At 38.1% G+C, this 23821-nt stretch overlaps 1 protein-coding gene and 1 long non-coding RNA gene across 3 annotated transcripts in view; one reads left to right on the forward strand and one right to left on the reverse strand.

Moving 5' to 3' along the window:
- The window catches only part of LOC408896 (semaphorin-2A), a 503815-nt gene that overhangs the window by 369196 nt on the left and 110798 nt on the right, over positions 1–23821 (reverse strand). For both annotated transcript variants that reach the window (XM_016912661.2, XM_006562478.3), the window contains exon 2: positions 3301–3508. The gene's annotated coding sequence lies outside the window, so the exon portion shown is untranslated. The remainder of the gene's footprint in view (positions 1–3300; positions 3509–23821) is intronic.
- Positions 8984–14235, forward strand: LOC113218882. Its single transcript, XR_003304965.1, has 2 exons — positions 8984–11936; positions 13432–14235. It is a non-coding gene; the product is annotated as an uncharacterized LOC113218882 (long non-coding RNA).

The following is a 23821-nucleotide window of genomic DNA, read 5'->3' on the forward strand; positions in this document are numbered from 1 at the left end:
CGATACCGATAAATGCCGAGATTCGCCGAAAATTCAGATTTCGAAATCGTTTCGTAAAAAAAAAAAAAAAAAAAAAGTTTTTATCGCGCGGCTGGAGGACAGGATATTTTTTTTTCTTTTTTTTTTTTTTTTCCCCTCCCCCCGAACAGGAAAAATAGTTTCCATTGGGTGGACGGGGGAAGAGATTAAAACCGCAGGCTTTAATATTCATCAATTCGAAAATATAAAAATCGGTGAAACGATGGAAGTAATATCGGGGCGTGTATAACGCGATAAACGACGCACCAACTATTCCACGAGCGGGGACGGAAATGAAATTTCAAGGGGGAGACGGGGGGAGGGGGTGTGAGAGAGGAGGAGACGAGAAGTTGGAGACACCGGGCTGGATTTTAGCTTTTTCCAACATCCTGTCCCGGAATTTTCGGAACAGCTGGAGAAACTTGTGTCAAAACATAGGTATTGTAAACGTTCTCCCGTATAAAACATCAGAGAAGAGGAGGAAATTATACATACATACTTTATTGATAAATCACCAAACGTGATACGAACGTGTGTGATTTAATTAAATAAATTTCTCGATACTCGCTGTTTAAGATTATATCTCAGCGTAATACGTTTCCATTTAACAACAACGCCTAACAGATTAAAACAAAATAGTTCTGTTTCGATCCTCTATTCCAATATACAAATCGCATATATATACAAGTAAATGGGTTAATTTTAATCAAAAGCGGTTCGCAAGAGAGATTTATAGGAAACCGATAAATTCCCTCCAAAAAAAAAAAAAAAAGAAGAAGAAACGAGATCGATCGATTTAACAACGACACATGTCTCACTCATGTCTCGCACATGGCGAGTAAAAAGATGAAAAAGAAAGAGAGAGAGAGAGAGAGAGACGTAAATTGAAAGAAGGAAAGAAGGGATCCATCCCTCCTGTAGAGACCTGTGCTCGTTCCATGATTTATAACCGATTGCTCGTCGCCAATCGGAGGAATTCGTTTTTCGAAGGATCCACACACACACACACACACACACACACACATGTATACTTGCTCGTCGAGGAGGTGGTATCAATTAAAATTGGTCACGGAACGAGAGAGAGATCCGGTTGTCATCGAGAAGGATGGAAGGGGGGGCCATCGATCGGGCGGATCGGTCGTAAAATAAAGATTTGGCCAAGAGGGTGGCTCGTGGTCTTTACGGAGGGGTTACTTCGCCCCCAATGCTAACCCTGCGGCGCGCGCGCGCGCGCGTGTGTGTGTGTGTATCCGCACACTTCCAGCCGGTGCACACACGTATACCGGTTTCGATACCGTAGGGGCGGATCGGCCGTACTCGGCCTGAATACTGATTCTCCACGGGCGCATACATTACCGGGCGCGGATAAAAGATATTTGCATTTTGATGGACCGTGCCGAGTGCATTTGACGTTTCATATATGCATTCCGTCGAGTACGCGCAACACATCGGTGTCTGGGAGGCGGAGAGTGTGAAAAAAAAAAAAGAAAAAAAGAGAAAAGAAATCATCACCCTTGCCCTCGATCATCACCGAGGGGATGTATATTTGTATTATTTATTTCATCGAGACTTGAGGAATGCTCGTTTTCGAGGATACCTTTTGAATACTTTTCGTGCGTGATAAAGAAGTGCGAAAGTTTTTCTTTTGATCGACGTTTTTAAGATCAACTTAAACGAGTATTATATATTACGAGATCTTGGATGCAGGATTTCTCGTGTGCTTGTAAAGGTTTATACTTGTTTAACGACAAAACATTCGTGGACGGAAAAGAGAGTAAAGAATACGAAGAAGTTTTAGTTAATATAATTAACGGATTTCCACTCTCAACTTTCTACTCTTCTTTCCACTCTTTAAAGCGTATGACAAACAATTTATTTCAAATTATTATTCGACAAGAAAATAACAAATTTCGAAATATAAAAGAATAATCTAATTGAACAATCGATCCCACTAATTTCTTATTTTTTTCAATTTCACTGAAACCTCGAAATGGAAACAAATTACCGAATTATATTTATAAATCATCATCAAATTTCCTCCCGCAGGACGTTCCATGCGAAACCATACGAACCATAAATCGAAGTGAAACGTCGAATTAACGAAATTAAGGGGGAGGTGGAAAATCAAAGATGCACAATTTTTCTCTCTCCTCTTCGAGTGAACGTTTCCACTAACGTTATTGTATCGGTTTACAATATTGCCACGATGGTGCATAGCGCAGCACAGCTCGTCCGCCGATGGGATTCGTTTCGTTTCGTATCTCGTTGATCGTCAACTTTCGCCGCGTATAAACACACAGGTCTGTGTACTACAAATGGCGGGGGTGATGAATGTTTGCCATGAGCATCGGAATACGAATGTTGCCTAGAAATTATTCATGGTCGCCGATATTAAAAGCTGGCTCGGTAGGAATCAATTGCAAAGGGGTGGTGAGGGGGGGGAGGGGACGTCGATATTCGTTCCGGCTTGATACAGGAATAAACGGCGAGACTGTGGTCACAATGGGACGAAGAATGTGGGAAATTGAAAAATCGATCATCGATAAACGTAACGTAAACGCAGTCGTCCTGGTATGAATGAAAAAGCACGAGCTTTTTCCCCCCCCTTTCTTTTTTTTTCTCCTTTTTCTTTTTTTTTTTTTTTTTTTTTTTTTTTTTTTGGTTTTCCGATGGAATCTTCGATATCGAATGAAGGCCCGAATTTGTTCAATTTCTCCGGAAATAAAGGTGACGCGCGGCATGAAAAGTTTCTGCGAACTTATTATATCGAGAGATAAAGTTACTTTTCAACCTTCCAACTTTAATGTGTTCGAATTAAATTTCTTCGAGAATCATACTTTTCACATTAGTAGATAGTAGAGTAACGATTATGATATTTTTCAAGAAAGTTAAAAGAAACGGCCTCTAGAACCGTTTAAAAAAAAATCATTTTAAAATTGAAGTTTTAATCGACAATTCTCAAAATATACAAAAGCACGACTTTTTATCAGAGCATTTGATATCTGTTGCTGTTTCTAACCAAAATATTATGCTTCTTGTTTAAACGATAATTGGAATAATTTATACGCGTGATTTATTCGAGAACGAGATAAATATTTCGAGAAATATGAATGTTATATCTCCTGCGATTATTTTTTTTTTTACTATAACCAAGTATTATCATAAATATAACCGATATTTCGTTAATTCGAGGATCATTAGCGTTGCGATAGGATTTTCCTTAAGAGCCAATTATCGTTAAGAGCACGCGTCTTTAAAAAAAAAATTTAATATTTCACTCACCGTAAACAGTTGCACTACTCGGGTCGACCACGCGGACAAATTTCGAAATCTTGCTTCTTTGCGGTGGCCTTCCAGGATTTTGCACAGTCTCTTTAAACGGCCCGTTCCTTCACTTCATGTCACGGTAATTGCTGTCACAGAACACTCTTATAACCGAGTTGCATCTTCCTGACTTCCGACCGGCGACCTCGGTCCAGGGTTATCATTTCTGCAAATAAGAGAGAGGATAATATCTCCCCTGAAGATTCCGTTACAACGAATTAAAAAAGGGAGCAATTAAAAGGGAAAGGTAAACGGATCGCTGAATAAAAATCTAATTGAAAAATGAAGTTTTTAAGTTGAGTTAGATTATACAATTTTAAAATAAATTTCAATCAGATTACATATCTTCATCTCTTACTACATATCCAAGACAAGAATCGAAGAAATCAACATTTCTAAGTGTGAAGAATAATAAAAAATGTAATAAGGAAAAATATTGATGATGACACGACTCGTGCTGAGCGCGCAGGTGAAAGAAAAATTGGATATTTGAAAAAAATCCTACTATTTCTTGGAAAAGTTCACGTATATTCATCCATATTAAAAAAGAAACAGAATGTAAAACATTTCGTCTAAACTCTACACAAATAACAATTTCACAACTCTTTGCATAAAGCTAACCACAACTTCTTCCACAGGTGCATACACGTTATCAACCATTTATGAGGGAGTCGAATCGAAACTTGGGCCACGAGAATTACTTCTTCTACGTGTTGCGAGGTGAGGGGAGGAGGGAGATCAAATTCGAGTAAAAGTTGGGAACGCTTGAAAAGCTTTATAACTTCATGACAATCTTAAATCGACAGAACTATCGTGTCCTGCAGCGGTGAAGAGTAGTTGGATATAAGGAAATAGGAAGAGAACGTGCGGAAGAGATGGCCAAGGGGATGGACGAGTGAAGGAAGTAGTTAAGTATATTATAGCGTGGGTGACTACGCTTTGACACTATCCATTGTCTTTTTTCATGAGTTCGCATGCTCTCCCCTCCCCCCAGCGAATCGATTTCGTGAGGGAAGGCTAGGATAAAGGGATGGACGAGAATTACGTGGGGTGGACCACGTAACGTGGCAACTCTGTTTATTTTCGCAAAAAGTTACGTGGATTGAATTTTTAGAAAAAAATGGATTGTTGGAATATTATGATATTTTTTATCATATGCAACGAGATGGGAAATTGGACAGGATAAATGTTTGTTTTTTTACGACGGATTTCTAAAATTTCTGGATACAAAATGAGTAAATAAGGTAATGAAAAATAATTAAATAATTAATTAAAGTAATAATCAAAATAATTCTTCTGATTAACTTTATAAATTTTTGAATACGAATATATTTCACGATAATCTCGATTACATTTGATAGAGAAATGTTTTTCGATTTAACTGTGGTGGAACGGTTCCAGAGATTATAGGAAGAATTATTTGCAACTGGATGATAATATACAAAAGCATACTGTTTTTTGATTATTTTATAGATCCCGACGGATTATTTCACAGGTATCGATAATTCACAATATTTGTACGATCATGGATGGATACACAGACGTAGAAGAAATATAAAAATATTCGAAGCTTTCCCCAATCGTATCCAACGAAAACTAGCGTCATTAATTAATAGAAATAAGACTTAAAGTACGTATAATTTTATAATTCGTCCTAAACATATATCCTCGCAAAGAGAAATAGCCTCTATTCGGTTAAAACGATTCTCATTATCCTTCCTTACATTAAAAATTCCATCTGTAAAATAACAATGAACAATTAACGTCTCGATTACGAGGCCAGACGATATTTCTCTTTTTTTCCCTCGCCGTCAAAAGAGCACGCACACCCTCGCGAAAAAGTTTCTCTGCGCGACCGGTTTGGGAACCTCTGCCCTGTCTGCCGCCCTCACGCCGTGCTCACGCCATTAAAACTGTACGTGCGAGCACACGCGTCCGTCTGAAACGCTCCAAAATAATGAATACTTAAACGCGCGAGAGATGTCCCTTCCTCCCTCTCTCTCGTTCCTCGTCGCGAAGAACTAACTTTTTATCCGGGGAGGAGAGGGAGGAGGGGGTACGATCACCGGTCCGAAATCTGTCTGCCAAAAGAATCGACAGGCCGCGTTAATTTAATGAAAAATTCACGATCGAGCGACGATCATGGCTCGATCCGCGAGCGACGAAGAAGCGGCGAGGAAAAAAAAAGGAAGAGGAGGAGGAAGAAGAGAGGGGGGAAAAAAAGAGAGAGGAGAAAAGCAACGTGTAGAATTAATGACGGCGTTCTACCCCCTCGTCGTCTACATCCCTCCACCCTTTTTCCGTGCGAACCCTTCGGCCGGTATTCCGCCGAAGGCGCAACGTATCGGTAGACAAAGGGACCTGTCTCGAATAACGTTAAAACAGTGCAAGCAACCTGGGTGTAGGTAACAATCGGAAAGGAGGAGAGAGCGTCGCGGGTCCTCAGGGGGTGGAAAATACCTACGCACACCCAGCCTGCCTGTTTCTCGCCTGTCTCGAATCGAAGAGTCGCGTCGGGGGTCGCGATGCTGCCACCCCTCTCCCCCCTCTCTCTTTCTCTCTCTCACGCACTCGAGACTCGTCCGTTCTCCCTCTCCGTCCCGCCAATCGAGTTCCACCAGGCTTCCACCCCTCGAAAAAAAAAGGAAAGAAAGAAAGGAAAAAAAAAGAGAACTCGGCTTGCATTTCAGTAAAGAGCCAACCCATCCGCGTGCATGGACAATGGGACGAGACGCCCCGCTAGACGGTCGACAACGCCCTTTCTTTTTTCGACACACGCGTTCGTCTGCGTGAACGTGTGCGTCGCCGACGGGGGAGTGTACAGTGTCTTCTCTCTCTCTCTCTGTCTCCTTTCCCCTCTCCTCGACTCCCTTCCCTCTCCTCTCCCTCTTTCCCTTCCAACGTGAGTTCTCCTCACGTGTGTCTGACTTCCTTTTTAAGAGAGCTACAACGACGTCTCGCCCCCTTCCCCTTTCCTATTCGCGTGCTTTCCGGCACAGAAAACAATTTTCTGCGCGCCACCCTACCGCGCGGGGGCGGGTGTACCCCCCGCTACTCCCGCCGTAACTACACATCAACATCGCCCGTGTAAATTATACACGGAACCACCGATTTCTGACTTAATGACGCGAGCTGTCGCTCCCCTTCCTCCTCCCTCCCCACTCCTCGTTTACTTCTAATTACCGGCAATTAGTCTCCCCTTGGCGTGGATCATCGGGAAATTCGAAGCGATATCGTTCTTTTTCTTCCTCTTTTTTTTTTTTTAAATCTCGAGAAACGCGTACCTCGTTTCGTTTCGAGTTTTATTATTCATTCATTCATTCATTTATTTATTTATTTATAAAAAGAGATGGAACGAAATCACTCTCGACGCGTGTCACAATTCACATTCATCGCGATTCCGTATTTCAGCAAACTGGTACTCGAGTCGATTCTTTGATGAACGGGGAAGAGAAGAGTGTGAGTGAGACGAGGTTTCGCCCGAAGGAGTTGAAATGGAAAAATCACGAAGCACCGCCGTTGTACAAATTATGAACTCAACAATGGGCGGAACGTTACACTCCCTCGCCGCTCTCGAATTTCACGCTCGGCTCGGGTGTTTCTTATTCCTCGCGCCACGTCTCGAGACATTCGAAGGCCTTGTTCGAGCGCATTTACCGAGAGTGCCCCGTGCACAGCTTCCGGCGGTGAGCAGCCGCGGAGGGAAGCCTCTGAATTTCTTTTGTTTCCCGTGCCGCGGCGCAACTCCTTCCTTCCCTCCTCCCCTCCTTGGCTGGAGAAGGGTGGTGGTTGCTCGTTAAAAAACGAAAGGGGCCCGCTCGTTTGTCCGCGCTTTATTTTCATTTCATTCCTTCCTTCACCCCCGTTTTCTCGCGCCCCTCGAAAAATAATATGCCACCGTTTACCGACAATATTATGTCTGGATACGTGGACACGTGGGAGGAGGGTTGGAAACGGTTGGACGGAGGTAAAGAGGTAAACAACGTAACGGACGTCCAGGATTTTCACTGTGAAATTTCTCCTTTCCTTCAGTGTCTGCCGATGAAACAAAACTCTGTCGCTGAGGGGTTGAGGAGGGCTACCGAGTTCTCTTATCGCACGTTTTTCCCGCTTTTCCGCTCTGCGAATTTTCGCTGCCAAAACGGCCTTCGATTGAATGAAGTCTGGACTCGCGAGAGAGAGAGAGAGAGAGAGAGAAGATTTCGAATTTTTGAACAATTCGAGATGGCGATGTTTTGGAATGTCGACGATTTTAAAATTTTTTGAAACTTGTAATGAAATATCTTCGTGTTAAAACTGTAAAAAATTATTAAAAATAAGATCTTCCATATATAAAAAAATATAGGAAGAGAGAATTAAATATTAAGAGATTAAACAAAATCACGCGACTCGAGAGTCGTTTCAATTATCAATCCGTTAAGATAAGCAAAAAATTTCCATTCATTATAAATCGATTCACTCCTCATTCAAAAATCCATTGAGCGCGGCAATAATTGCTCCGAAATGAAATCGATATAACGCGAAAGAGACGGTCTCGATAAAGAAAATATCCAAGGGTATGAATGATCGAATGTGGATTCGAAGATCGAGTGGAAGGTCGTATAAGTACGACGAATACCCCATTCATCGGTTTCTTCTCGCAATAGAGCGGGTCTTTTCGCTTTATGAATGGCGCGGTATAAGAGGAGAGGCCGCCATTGTCGACGGGTCCCACAATGTAAAGTAATGAGTTGCTTGATTCAACACAAAAAGAGGGGAAGAGTGGAGAGACGTATCAAGGGTAAATATAATCTCAAAGAACTGTACGCAATCATCCTTCTTTCGAATATAACGATATTACATGCGCGTTCTGTTTGAAGATTACGATTGATTTTGCTTATCAACGAATATGGTTTCATTCAGCGATTACGTAGCGTGGAAATTAATATTTTCATGAGAAAAAGAAGATGGACAAAATGATCTACGATATATTTAAAAAAATCATCGATGAGGATATCTTAAAGTGCGAATGAAGAATGAAAGAAATCTCTTTATTGGCTCTCTTACAAATTCATTGTATGTAAGATATGAAATCTTAATTAACGTGTCAGCTCTTGCAACGTGTCCTATCATATCACATACGATTGTCAGTGTTCACGATTCTGGTGACCTCGATATCCACTTCCTTAGTTCCGATCTTCTCGATTATAACTTCTAGGATACAAGTACACCCATATTGGATCTCACGATTCCGATATTGTCGGTACAGTTTCCTCTCGCGCCCTGGAGAGTTTTCGATATTGAGTGCCACGACATAGACGTCTTCAATTTGGACTTTACACGAACAATGTAGAATCTTGAATACAGTTTCTACAGTTTCTACGGTATTCCACCAGTATTTGTTCTCATAATTTTGACATTACTCGATCCCAATACTGTTCCCAATACTACTCCACATGATTGTCCCCATAATCAATTGAATATTGCCAATCTAAACTGTTAAACGCGAAACGATAAATCTTCATTCTTCATTTTCAGATTTTCAAGATATTATCTCTTCCGTGTGATAATAATAATAACATTGCACAAATCGATGGAATACGATTTTAAATTTAAATCCGCGAATATTATTTATATATTCGAGAAAGAAGTATAATTAAAAGTAAAAAGAAATCATCCTCCAATCATTACCATCTCTTTTTCCATCAATCAAAACTTTCTCGATCAATCGTGAAATACCCAGGATGTATTAACGATTCCGCCGTAGTTGAAACGCCATTGTTCGCGTGGATCTATCACCGGGGATTTGGTGGTTCTCGGCCAGGGTATCGCTATAATACCACATCGCCCTCGCGTTCACCTCCTGCTGCCCCTTAACAAGAGTTCAATTAGTTCCGACTTAACGGCTCTCAGTTCCGGTGACTCGTGACTGGAATCTTGGACAATTATTCGTCGGGCGGAAACTGTGTAGCACGAATTTTCACCCCCCCCGGCGTATAAATCTTCCGCACGCCCGAGGAGGAGTCTTTTCCTCGGACGTGAAATTGTCCCTAGGTAGGCGAAGCCCCACCTAGGATGGCCATAATTTTCTCCCTATGATTCACGATTCGTCATATCAGCATATTGATTTATTCCATCCTTTATTCTAATCATTTTTCGTATTTTCAGGATTTTTGGAACACGCGATAAAATCCTAACATCATATTCTTACAATCGCCAATGCTTCGAATAATTTTTTGAAATGTTCACAGCGAAAGAAATGTCGACAACGACTGCTCCATACATCAGAAATTCTATATCATCATCGAATGTATATCGATATTTTATCAAACTTGGAACATGCACCCTTAACATTTTCTTAATAACTTGAACAACAACCCTCCCTATAGAATATTTACTATTTTTGTAGTAATTTAGTATTGGTTCCAGGTTTCCACACGAAACGATCGGCTGTTTTTCGAGATTTCGAAACGAGTTAGGGAGCAGAGATCGAAAATCGAAGAGGCAAGTGGAAGGATCCGAGAGGCGGGTAATGTGTTTTGCGGGGAGGGGTGGCAGAGGGAGCTATACGGAAGTGTCTAGGAAATGAAATACGTTGCGTGCGTAAACGAGCTGTCAGAGCTTCTCTCGAGTAAATAACTAACTTTCTTGGCTCGGCTCTTGGTGCCGAGCCTTAAACCGTCGTCACGAGAGGGAGAGGGTTCTCGTAACGTGCTCTCGATGTCCTCTCCCACCCCCTTCTAAGCTAAGAAAGCTAACTGCGCTGATTACGAAGCGTCTACGACTTTGCTGATTAGAATCGTCGAGCAAAGTTATAATCGGCACGCGATATTTGCACAATCGGATTTACAAACAACGGTAATTACAAACGGGTGGTGAAGGGGGAGGTTTGATGGAGATGTAACTAGCCGGGGTTCTTGTTCTATTCTAACAAGGGAAGGGAAGGGAAAATTTATATATACGGAAATTGTTACACGAGCACGACATTCTATTCATCGATTCGAAGGAATTTAGATAATTTCGAAGGAATTCCGTGAAATGAGAATAATTGAATAATATTTAACGGAGTGGATCGATGAATGGATGGTTTATTCATGGTTCGAGGTTAGTTAGAACAGAATGGAATTATCGATCCCGTCGAAAAAGGAATGTTTCTTCAATTTTAAAATTAAAACAAAAAGTTGATTATGAATTATGAATCTATTAAGTAATTATTTGTTTACGAAATATCTAAAGATAAATTAAATGGGACGATTCTAATTACGAATTATGCACGAAAGTTATGTTTTTTTAAATGAAATAAAGAATTAAATAATTAAAATAATTCGTACCGCGTAATTAAATGAGATTTGATATATTCATTTTTCAGGCAAAATAAGATGCAACGTCGTTTTTATGGAGAGAATATTTCTGACAGAATGAGTATTTTATGAAGAAACTCGGAGAAGGGCGGGAGAAGAGTCAACGATTTTTCTAGTGGCAATAAAGGGACTCTCTGAGTCAAGCAAGACAAAGATTTATGACGAGAACGTGATCTTATTTTGCCCGAGTCTCCGGCGAAAATTGTCCATAATGGGGAAAATGAAACGCGAGTGGGAAAGCTTGTTATCGAGCTTAATCAATCGAAATATCGCTCGCTTTGACCGATTCAAATTAACAGCCCCTCCCCCCTTCAATCCGGATAATGAAGGAGAAACACGTGTCTCACGTTTCATACTTTTAAATGCTTTTCCATGTAAACAGAAAATTCGAGATCGATCGAACTTTTCTAAGTAAAGATTTCGATGTAATTTTTAATTTATTTATTTATTTTTTTTTTGTCCTTATTGATTGATGTCCACTTGAAAATAATTAAAGATTAAACTCGCAACGATAAAATAACTTTTATCTTGTAAAATATCATTAAATATTGATAATTAGAAAAATACATGCTTAGAAGAGAGAAATAAACAGGGATTCTTTGCATATTTTTTCAAGAATCAAAACTATATTATTCAACGTGTCATGGAATACTATTAGAAAATAATAATCCCTTCTCGTTCTCGATCAATCAAGATCACCCAAGAATCAATCAATTACAAAACAATCGTTTAGAAATAATTTTTATTTTCGTTGAATCATATCAATATATTCTAATACTTTCGATATTTTCAGGTCTCTAAACAAGATTAATAAAGAGAATCAAAGAGATCCAGAACAGGATATATTAACTCACCCTTTGATGAATGTATATTTTGGTACACATGGATTTTAGGATATGGTAATCTCCGGAATGGCGTTCGATTCGATCGTAACGTAGGATTGCCATGACATAAACGCACAAAAAAGAATAATTAATATCGCGTCCACGTTATTATCCAAAGCTTTGTAGAAGCTTCTATTTTTTTTCCCCTATTGGAGCGGTTTTAATAACTGCTTTTGAGGGTACGCCATGTCCCACGGCTACGGATAAACGTATTTTAATACACTTTTATGTTTCAATATGTGGATAAAGTCGAGGGCAAAGGTTCGCAACCTGTAATTCTTGCTATTCTGAAATGGAGAACTTCTTCTCATCCGATCCTCTAAAATGATAGAATATTATGATAACATTGGGACAATCTGCGATTAAACAGGTAATTTTTAAAATTACTTCCATCCTTTATAGATATCCATCTCAAATAATAACTCTTCCTTCCATCTTATCAATCTTAGACTCCTCTTTATCTTCTTTGCATCGACGAAATAACTTATTTTGGTAATAATAAAATTGCCAAACGTTATTTCGACGATCATTCTTGGAAATTTCACTTAATTTCGAAGCTCCAGTAAAATAATGGATATCGGTTCGACAATTATTCTTCGAATACTTGGTCTCAACAACTTCGAACCTCTTTCCACGAATCGCGACCCGACAAAATCGTATTCTTTCGACCCGAAGAGCTTTTAAATATATATATACCAAGCTGGCGGGTGGTAATCCATTCCAGGACGCTTGATACCAGGAATCATAACTTTGAAACCTCTCTTAATTCGTCGCTTTGCTCCCTATCGCGGCCCCCTCCCCTTATTTTCGAACGTCGGGATCCCCAAACTTTGACCCGGCTCAATGAAAAGAAATTGTCCGGCGCGCGCGTGGCGAAAGGATTTGTTAATTTAATGATTCTGCCTCGAGTGACGGCGGCAGACGGCGAAAGTTTTCTCGAAGGAATCTCGTGCCAAAAGTTTCGTCGGTCCGGCACCGATAAGAAGCAAGCCGAAGCTAAAATTGGATTCATAGTTTACAGAGACCGCGTTTCCTTCCAACTTAACTTTTCCATTTAAAGGTCGCCCCCTCCTTTTCCTTTCACGGGCTAATTCCTTTCTAAAAAAAAAAAAAAAAAAAGAAGAAGAAAACCGTCGATCTCCTTCGAGCTTAACTCGATCTCGTCGAATTGCTTAGAGAATTAACCTCTCTCTTTCTCTGTCTCTCTTTCGAAGCGAAAGAGACTTGGCGAGATGTAAATGTTACGAAACGGCGAGGTAGATTCGTGTAATTCGCAAATCTGTTTAATGGAATTTTCGAAAGAGGGGGAGAAGAAACTCGTTGAGTAAATAACCGTATCGATTTTTTGGATGTTGCTTGCTAGAATGAATCTTTAAAAGAGGAAAGAAACATCGACAACTTTGAGAATTTATAAGAGACAGACTTTTATTCTCGATGGAGCGAACGACACTTTTCTTTTAATTAAAAAAAAAAAAAAAGAGAAGGGATACTTGATATCTAATTAATCCGGCCACAATTATCAAATGGAGTTGTACTCTAGAAAATTTCGAATTCCATGAGCGTCGCAAATTTTTTAATTTCCCTCGAGCATCCTGAAGTTGATAATTCTACGAAAAAAAATTGTACGAGGAGAAAAAAATTCGATCTGAAAAATTTCCCCTATAAATCCCGCTACCAACTAACGTTGGACTAACAGTTCCACCGATCTATAAGCTCCCCTCCACTGTTCCAATACTACTAACTCGTAACACCCTCTGTTGCACATCTGACAGACCAATCAATAACGATGAAAAATTCAGAGGAGATTCCGTTCTCCCTGTCATTGCGTTTCACGCATAATATATATATATATATATATATTCCAGCAATAAGAATCCACAAAGGAGTTTTTTAAAAGAGGATGAAACGAGCGAGTAATGAAATGAAACACACGGCACGAAGATGAGGATGAAAGACGATATCTGTCTCTTGGAGACAAAAATAAAAAAAAAGAGAAGGAAAGTAAAAGGAGAGGAAGTCGATACGCGATAAGAGATTGGGCGTAGATTTAGCAGACGCGAGATTGTAAGCGCACGGGGGAGGAGGAGAAGAGAAGGAGTCTATGCGCGTTTATGGGGGGGTGGAAGACGATGAATCCTCGGCGAGGATGGAAGGGCGGCTTATGGATTCTCCCCCTTCCCCTTGGTCCGAACTTTTGCGCGGTAACCCTCGGTATAAAAGGCTGGATGGTGTCGGGACAGTTAGGTCGTCGACGTGACCCGAGAGCTCGCCTGGAACAACCTCCATTTGTACGGGGAATTACATCCGCGTATATGAAGAAACTCGTATCTTTATATACCCCGAGCCCAAGGAAGGAAGTTGGCAAGGGATGGCCCCGAGATAAGCGAGATCAGAGATAAGGGATAAAAAATTGAAGCGATGGATTTAATAAGAGATTTCTCTCCCGCGAAAGTGTTAAGAGAGAAAAAAAAAGAGTGTGTGAGGATGGGTATCACGAATCGATTAATTGTAAAATAGGATAATTAAGAATTTTGTTTTGCGTGACTGTAATAATTCAATGATTAATTACGTACGATAATTGAATTCGATATATAGATAAAAAGGAACGTCGTGGAACACGTTTTTTGATTGGAAAGATATGATAAAAAAAAAAAAAAAAAAGAGAGATGTAAAGAGAACGGGTGAAGTTGTTACCGTGCAATGTAGAGATAGATATTTATGCGAGATTTATCTATATGAAAAATTGTTCACGATAAATTGCGTATCTGTACAACGCAGGGCGAGACAAGTTGCTAATCGTTCTGGCAAAATTTAAGGTATCGCGATATAATTGTATTATTAATTATTTATATCTCGTTTTTTTCAGGATGAATTTTTAACAAAGTATTGAGCAACGTGTTTATACACTTTTTCGTTTGGACAGAAATACAATATTATTTAACATGTTTAATTATTTATATATAGTAACTTCAATTTTTGAATTTTATATTTGATTTAATTTACATAGTATTAAATTATAATTTTATAAATAAAACATCATTTCCAAGATTATGAAAATTTGTAAAATTATCGATTAGTTATCAATTGGTAATCAAAAAGATCGAGTTGATTAGCGTAAAAGATCAATTTGTCTTCCAATCCCCAAAACAATGGAAGGAAAAAACCGCATTCGAAACATACGCGGACAGATTAAATAAACACGGACAAACTGGGTTAAAAATTCAATCGGGGAGGTTGCAAAATTTTTTACCCCGAAAATTTTTATCCATTCATATAAAAATATTTTAAAAAACATGCAGTTAGATAGAGATATGTTTAAAAAAAAAGAAAATCGATCGTATCGCGTTTTATATTGGCCAGCTAGCTTTTGCTATTTCGATTAAATAATTGTTTAATTTGACATTTTATCGCATCACACTTTTATGTAACCGAACCGCAACACGTGAAAACACGCGTCCCGCGTATTTTTTTCGTCACGCTGATTTTATATAAACGAGATTGTGCGATCTCCCTTTCCCGTTTCAAATAGAGGAAGCCTTTGAAAAATATTTTAAAATGCTCGGGTTTTTAAAGTACAGATCAGCACAACGAGATTTTTACGATTAAAAAAAAATCTCTTAGAAAGACTGAGTGAAATATTATAATATCCGAATCTAACAAACACGAATCTCGAATGTATCATCGAATTATTGATAAGCGGTGTTTAACGTAGTGTTGTATTAAAGTATGCAGAGCCGGCTTGACGCGCAATATCATCGAAATAATTCAAAACGGTACGGTACGGAAAATGATGTCCATAATCAGAGAATAGAGCGATCCGGTACGCCGGTGTTACGTAGGATTGATCACTTGCAGCGTGATATTGCGCGCTTATTTAGCATCCATCACCATTTGTTTTCTTTCGGTATAATTCAACAAACTGGCGTGTAGCTTGATAATAGTTACCAAATCGATGCACGTTATGCACGTTATCGTCCATTTGCACGAATGCCTGTTAACGCAGATTCTATTAGTTTGGCAGCTGGAAATTGTCCCCCATTACCGATCCTGCAAACGTTTTATTGTTAAATTTATTCAAGGATAATATAATGCATTCTCGTCTATAAAACGCACGCGTTGCAGAAAGGAAAATACGATGTCGATGTTTGTAGAATTTTTAAAGGAATATCCAAGCATCGTTCGATTATTGCATCAATTACATTATTAAAAAATCCTAGTCCCCTATTTTCCCAAGATTCTCGTATTTCGAAGGAATACAACCTTTCCACCGAATGAATGAAAAAAAAAATAATATCCACCTCCTCTATCGAGGTTCAACAGGCTCGAAAAACGTCGATGTGTATATTTGATCGATGATCCAAGGTGGCTGCATGATATATAAAAGCAGTGGATGGATAAAAAGAGAGTCGCGACTTCCTGAACCGGGCTTAACCCTTCGGCTCTTACAACCCTTTGTATCCAGCATGATTTTTAACGACCACTTTTGTCTTGCCACGCGAAAAATATAAGCGATTTATGAACGAGAAAGAGAGAAATATTGTAAAAAACAGGCGAGAGAGATCAACACGGATATATATATATATATATATATATATATATATATATATATATATATATATATATATATATATATATATATATATATATATATATATATATACATATAAAACATTTATTTGCATGGACAATACGTATGGCAAACAAACACGAGCCTTCGATAAACTTGGTTGCGCGTTATCCGGCCATATAACTATGGCTGCTGTCCATCACGGTTGACAGCATTATTCGCTCGTCCCCCGATACAACCGATATCGCTTCCATCTTTCGCGCCGCAATCGTCACCACCCATTGTTAATTATCAATCTATCATCGATCGTGCGAGATTCGAAGAATATCTGGGGGATCGAATAATTGAGAGAGCTGTGGATAGGATTTTTGGTGATGGTGGTGGTGTAAAAGGTGGCGGGAATGACGAGGTAAACAAAAGGGGGGAGGAACGTGGAGGGGGATGGTCGGTCGAGCGACGAGGAGAGAACTTCCATCGATTCGAATTCGGGAAAAGAAAGAAAGAAGGATGAAAAAAAAAGGAGATCGAAAAAATAGAATCGGATAAACGCAATAAGAAGGATCGAGCGTGGAAATAAAATCTCCAACCCCAGTCCAATTTTCCATTGTGAGCCCTTCAGAGCTCGCCGACCAGCACATGGCGTTGACATACGCTCGTAAACAATATCGGCTCCCGTCGCCGCCCCCATTCATCTTTCCAAACACAATTAGATCCTTTTCGGCCCGGTCAAAAACTTCGATCTTCATATATGAAGTGATATATGAAGTCTTTGTTGCGTGTGCGGGCATTAACCGTCTAATATACTGTTCGATATTGTTTCGCGGTGTTGAAATATAGGGCGAAGGGAAAAAGAGAAGGAAAGGGCGGAAGAGTTCCTTTATATTTCTTCGTAAAATTCCTCTAATATCGAATTGTTGAATATCTACTCGAAAATATGCAACTATTTATGAAGATCGAATTTAGGAGAATTGAAAATTTAATCTTTTTTTAGATCATTCATTTTTACTTTTATTTTCCAGAAAGAAGAGAGAAAAAAAAATATTCATGATACTAAGACATTTGTCTTGATATCTGTGACCACGAATCCTCTAAGATGCATCTTGAAAGTTGACCTATATCCCCCTAAGATGTTTGTAAGTCCAAGACCAAGATTCATCCGAGACATTTCCACGATGACACAGATCTGGAAACGCCATTATTTTACAGTATCAATCATAGAGAGCAATAAACGGGAAGATGGGGGTCCGTACAGGTTGCTAAGATACAGAGGCGGTTAATGGCACTATTACGTCTAGGCTGGCCAAACTCGAACGAAGCGGGGGCCCCCAAGGGGGCGGGCTGTAGAAGGGTGGCAAAAGGGGTGGATGATGTCGTCGCAACGTGCTACCAGCTGTGACTTATGACGTATCACGGCGAACGAACAACGTGCACCCCGTTGCTCCGCTTCAAAACTGAGCCTCGCGCGTTCAATAAGCCATGATTTATCGAGATACGCATTACGCGAGGCCTTTAAAACGTTTTTGCAGTGATAATGCGCCTACCAAGTGGTACGAAACGTCGCGATAAAGTTGCGAACACAGAAAATTATCCGACTGTATCGTGGAGTTAGTATTTCAAATAACCATGTATGACGAGTTAAAATTGTTTCTTCTGGATTTCAATTGTATTCAATTATATTTATTCTCGCATCGAATTGTCGAAATGGCTACCATTATATTTTATGAATTTATGGTGAATCTCGATCTTGGAATAGAGAATCAAAAAGAAATTATAAAGCTTGGAAACTTTTAATGCCGTCCAAATTTAAAAGATTAAGAGGTATTTTCTGATCTCATCCACACTGAAAATCATTATACATTTACGGAGGAACAACAAGATTGATCGTATTAATTAAATGAAAAGTTTCTCAGAAAGTGCGACTGATCGTTTCGATTTTTTTGAGACGACTCGTAATTTTTTCCTCCCCATTGTTCCATGTTCATTGAAAGAATACCTCAACGAGAGATTCTCGAGAAACTTTCACGTTTCACGTTCACTTTGATCACTTTGAACGCGATAAATTCTAATGGGACACATAGGACACATAGGAATTACGTGCTACGAAGAATCTGGTCAACGAGATTTCGGACTTCGAAGAATTCGTCGCGCAAATTTACGAGGCGACGTTAATGCACATACTTTAATTATGAGATGTATGTATATGAGAGAACGTTGAGAAACGTTGTGACGATTAAGCAACCCGTATTTCGTTATTACGATCCTAATGCGAAGAAACGTAGCGAGTTATACGAGTTCAGAGCTTGCATTACGTGAAAATCCCGCGATGAACCATGATAATAGGCAAGATTAATTATCATCCATTGCCCCCTCGCGGTTGAAATAAATGTTACGTGTGCGCATTTGATCAAATGATATTAATTTTCTATTCGAAAACGAGGGGATATATACTTAATTCTAAACGATAAATATTTTACAATTTAGACGACCGATTTACGACGTAAATGTAAAAGAATCGTGGAGAAAATCTCTTTGACAAGTCATGAAACTTTGAACTTGGAATATAATTTGAGATTAAATATTAAATGAAATTTTATACGATATTTTTCGTGCAACTTTTCAATACTTTTGTGATAATTCAAAAAATTTTTTTAAAAGAATTGAAGTGCATTCAAATGTTGCATTGAAAATGGATATATTGGATAATAGAAGAAAATTTGAACGACTAATTCAGATCACTGAAAGATGCAGATTTCATATGCAAATCATATTTGCCATAAAATTAAGTTTCGAAATACGATCGACTTTAATTTTTGAAGGAAGATAAAAAAGAATACTGAATAAAAGTCTACAAAAAGAAGCCTCGAAATTTTGAAATAATTTTAAAAAATTATCTGCGACATCATCGTGAAAAATTTAACGATCGAACAAATCAGCTTAAATAATACGAGGAAAGGATTACTCGGAACTAGCAAATTGCGAAAAAGAATTTTCTCCCTATATATTTCGTTCCATCCTAATAGGCATACACGTTCAAGACGGATAGCCTTGCACAGAGTAGAGTCGAGAGACATTTTCATTACGCCATATCATCTGGCGGCGCTCCCTGATCCGATTATACCAGTTCTCGCAGACGAATCGAATCACGAACAGAAATAAATTCGAGCGATCGTTACGATCGTCTTTGCGAAGAAGCGGGCGAAGAACGATGAAATGAAAGGAAGAAAGAAAGAAAAAAAAAATGAAAAAAAGAAAAAAATGAAAAAAAAAAAAACGGCAGCGAATATTATCGGCAGATTAAATCGCCGTTCATTTGCACGTCTGCTACTTGAAAAGTAATTACCTCGTTGTCATCGACAGACCACCATTGAGCCACGGGGAGGCTCAACAGCTGCGAGGGTGAACCTCTTCATTATTTTCCAATACCTCTGCACTCGAGCCCGTTATCTCCGTGGACATAAGTGGCGGCTTTATGTACGGACGAATGGGTAAGAGTTTCGAGAAATTAGCCGGACAATTATCTATTATATTCCCGTGAAGCTGAGACTCTATTCACCCACGACTCCTCAACTTCGACGTCTCTATTCCTCGTGTAATTAATAAGTTTTGATATAATATATAAATAACTTATCATTTATAGTTTTAACATTTAGATTTTGTTTGACGAATGGATCATCTCAAGACGTGTTAATTTTAGATCAAAATCAAAGTTTAATCTAGTTTAGTTTAACCTAACTTGATAATTTTTAAAATAGTAAATTAGTCTTTTTATCAAAATTAATCAAAGTTCGATAAATTCAATATATTTCGTCAAAATTACGATAAAAAATTTTTATTACTTAATCGTATCTTTGGATTCTTCCTATTGACAGATTAGAGGATTATTCTTTTATCTAATCTTTTCAGAAACCTTTTCAAACTCTTGTTCTTACAAATCTAACTTAACAAATTTTAAATTAACTTAGTTAAGCCGTGCATTTCGTCGTTGTTAAATATCTCCAAACAAACCCACAACAATTTGGACCGAACGATTCTAAGCATGATCACGAAGAAGCCAATATATTACGAGAAGCATACCCGATGGAATTTTAATATAAAGCCAGCGGGTTATAAACTGTAACTCGGGATTATCATCCGACCCGTTAATTCGAAAATATGGAGCGAAGGAACAGAGTATGGATGGAGGGGACACGACCTCCTTCGTACGAGCTCCTCTCGTTTTTCGCCTACGCTCGCAATAATCCCTCAGCAGGGATTATACGCGATATGTCCGTGTAAATCGCAACGTTTCTACTGTTCCCAAACGGCTCGTACCTTACTCGCCATCCTTCGTCTTCTCTCTTACGTTTTATCCCTCTCCCTCTCGCTCCAGCCCCAGTGTCCCTTCCCCTCTCTCTCTCTTTCTCTATCTCTATCCCCCTTTGCCCTTCCTCTTATTTAGCAAAGCTTGTCGAGCTTTCTCCCGTTGCTGAGTAAACGCTTCAAACATGCACACTTTGAAGTCGCTTGCCGGTTAAATAGCCCAACGGCCAAAGCGGCCGCACACCACCATGTTTTGATTCGAAACACCCTCGAACTGTATTTAGAAGTGATTGCGTGTTTGAGCGCCTCAGATTGCCGACTTCCCGATTATTATTACCACGTTTAAATAGAACACCGATAGAGCGTGGGAGGTGTAGGAAGTGAAAGGGTAAACGTGACCTATCGCTCGAACCTTATTGTTGCTACTACTTAACTACCGGAACGAAATAATGCAATTTCAAGAGAGAGAAAGAGAGAATTGTTATAATGTCGATTGCAATGTAAAAAATACTGGATACTGTCATTCGTTTTTGTCGAAGTTAATACATAGCAGAAAGAGAGAGATATATATTAAATGAGATTATTGATTTGTCATAGTTGAAGAGAGATTTGAAGAGAGAGATATTGTAATGCAATTTAAAAAATGGAAGTAAATTTGAATTTAAAAAATGGAGAAAGAATAGTGTGTCTTATTTTTCAAAATCTATAAAGAATATTGAGATGGAAATATGAATGATGATTAAGAAGAAAAAAAAAAAAATTTCTATCGAATCGAATATAGTAAAGTAACTAATTCAGCGGATAGAAGGGTGAACTGGTTTTCGTGCAATCGGCAAAGTTAAGCTACAGTGAGCATGGTTTAGTTTACGTGCTATAGAATTACATGGGTGACTATTTGGAAACTCTGTGTACCATTTAGTGGGCGGATCGAGATCCACCGTAAACTCTGTATTCTCGACTAAAACATCAAAGATAATTGATATCGATTTATTCAACAACACGGGAGGAAAATATGTTTCGAACGTGTAGAACGTTTCGCAAAAATGTTAAGATCGCTAAAAAAAAAGATAGCGATAAATTTTAAAATAAATTTTAAATAAGAAAAGGTAATAATTTTTTGCGACATATGATATATAATAATTCATAGATATAGACGCATTATCAATTTCTAAATATCTTTGAGAAAATCTCAAGATATCCTACAATAAATAAACATATAAAACAGTCATCAAATTTCATCGGAAAATTGTGGAAAATGATTATCGTTAACGAAGAACAATAAAATAAACAGTTTCGCGAAACATTAAATGATCTATCAATCTGATAATATAAAATAATATTTACATTATCAAATATTGCACGAGTTTATAATTTAATTCGGTGAAAATATCATTTACTTTTGCGAATGATTGTACAATCATACGTACCAGAGATTAATCCATAACACGTTTTTCGAAATCCTCGTTACAATATTAATACATTGCGAAGATAATGAAGCACATCGTGAGATAAGATCGAATGACGATGATGCATCCCAGCATAGCAGGACTATTGCATTCGAATTGCAATCACTGGCCCTTTATGCGTCCACTGATGCGATTAGATGAGGGCGAATAAAGTTGTTTTGCATAGAGTATTTCAATTGCGAGGGGCGAACCTCTTTGTGGGCAAGAGTTTATCGTGTAACCACAGAACGAGATGGCATTGCGAGTTTTATGAACACTGAAATTTCAGCATTCATGCTCAAAGTACAATTGTATATTTCGAGATAGGTGAGTATTTCGAAATAAGTAAACATAAAGGACATTTAGATTATTGGATTGTATTAATTATTCGCATCCTGTATATCTGAAATTGCGTTATAATTAATTTATAATTCAGATATCATTTAATTGATATTCGCAGTAAACAATCATTTCCATTTACCGCGTGCAAATGAATTTGTTATTAAATAACACGGTATAGAAAATTCAGCATTTTCAGTAACCGATTTTGTTTGACAGATAAATAAATAAATGAACTACAGTACAGAAAAATTTGTGGATAAATCGAAGGAAAATTTCTCTTACGGATAAAAGAAACGTTAAAAGAGGTGCTCGAAGATCACGTTCCGTTCAATGAAACAGGCTGTATTAACCCTTTCCTGCCATATTATCACTTGACCTCGTTTGGCGGTGCAGAGAAGAAAATCAATGACGCTGAAAACAGATAATTTTCGTTCTTCCGTTTAAAATGGGAGTTGGAGCGCGTTCAACGCCATTTAATTCGTATTTATTACGATTTATCGAGCATATTTTTTTCTTGCGTGTTTATCACTCGTCTGTCTATATCGTCCGCGAGTAAAAAGTTTTCTCGTTTGATTCATTCGTCTTTTATTATAACCCATTGAAGCGTGATTGCAACGAAAAGTTGTATGTATTCGATATGAAAATTATACATACATATATATATATAATGAATTAAATAATTCAAAACTTCCAATATTTCAATGCATAAAATATCCAAATGTTTCTCGTGGAAAATGTTATTATAGAGTATAAACACAGGTGCTAATAAATATTTTAAATATCATTAAAATGTGAAACAGTCCTGGGGATACAATTTATTAAAAACTTTTTCTTTTATATATATTATGCATTTGTATGAATTGGAATTGTCATAAATTTGCGAAGATTATGAAATTTATTTTCGAAAGATAATTATATTCAACAAAATAACTTACATCCCCGAATTCAGTAGCGCGTGTACACGTATAATAATTACAGTATAATCAATACGATGAGAAACAAAGTTCCGCTAAGAGCATTAAATATCCAATCGCGAACTTCTAAAATCTGTTTCCACTTGATCGAATTAGTCGTCTCGTTACGTGAAAATGTAATTTCCCTGGCCGAAGTTTCGCACGATTCGATACAGCGAAATTAAAAGTCGAATACTTATTTTTATTTCACTGCAAAATAACAAACTGATTGTAATTCAATACTACGGGAAACAATTATTATTATTTAAATACTCGCGGAATATATAATTTGTGACGAGAATGAATTATGAAACGAAAATAACAATAAGAAATATTGCTCGTTTAATTAAATTAAAATATTTGCAGAAAGAATCGTGTATTTACAACAAATTTCTAAGATGCACAAAATACAATACAATACATAAAAGCATGGTAATAGGTAAATATTACCTATCTAACATTATTTTTAGCTTTTTGTACACATTATATAACTTTTATATAAATTTAAAAATCCCTGTCAAAAAGGTATCTCTACAATTCCTCGAATTTATTCTTTTCAATAATAAGAACATCAGTGTAAAAAAGAAAAGCGTTATAAATAATTTTAATAAATCTATATCCTCGCAAAAAGCTTTAAAGGAGAGAACTG

Source organism: Apis mellifera, linkage group LG6 (assembly GCF_003254395.2).
Source record: "Apis mellifera strain DH4 linkage group LG6, Amel_HAv3.1, whole genome shotgun sequence".
Taxonomy (NCBI): Eukaryota; Metazoa; Arthropoda; class Insecta; order Hymenoptera; family Apidae; genus Apis; species Apis mellifera.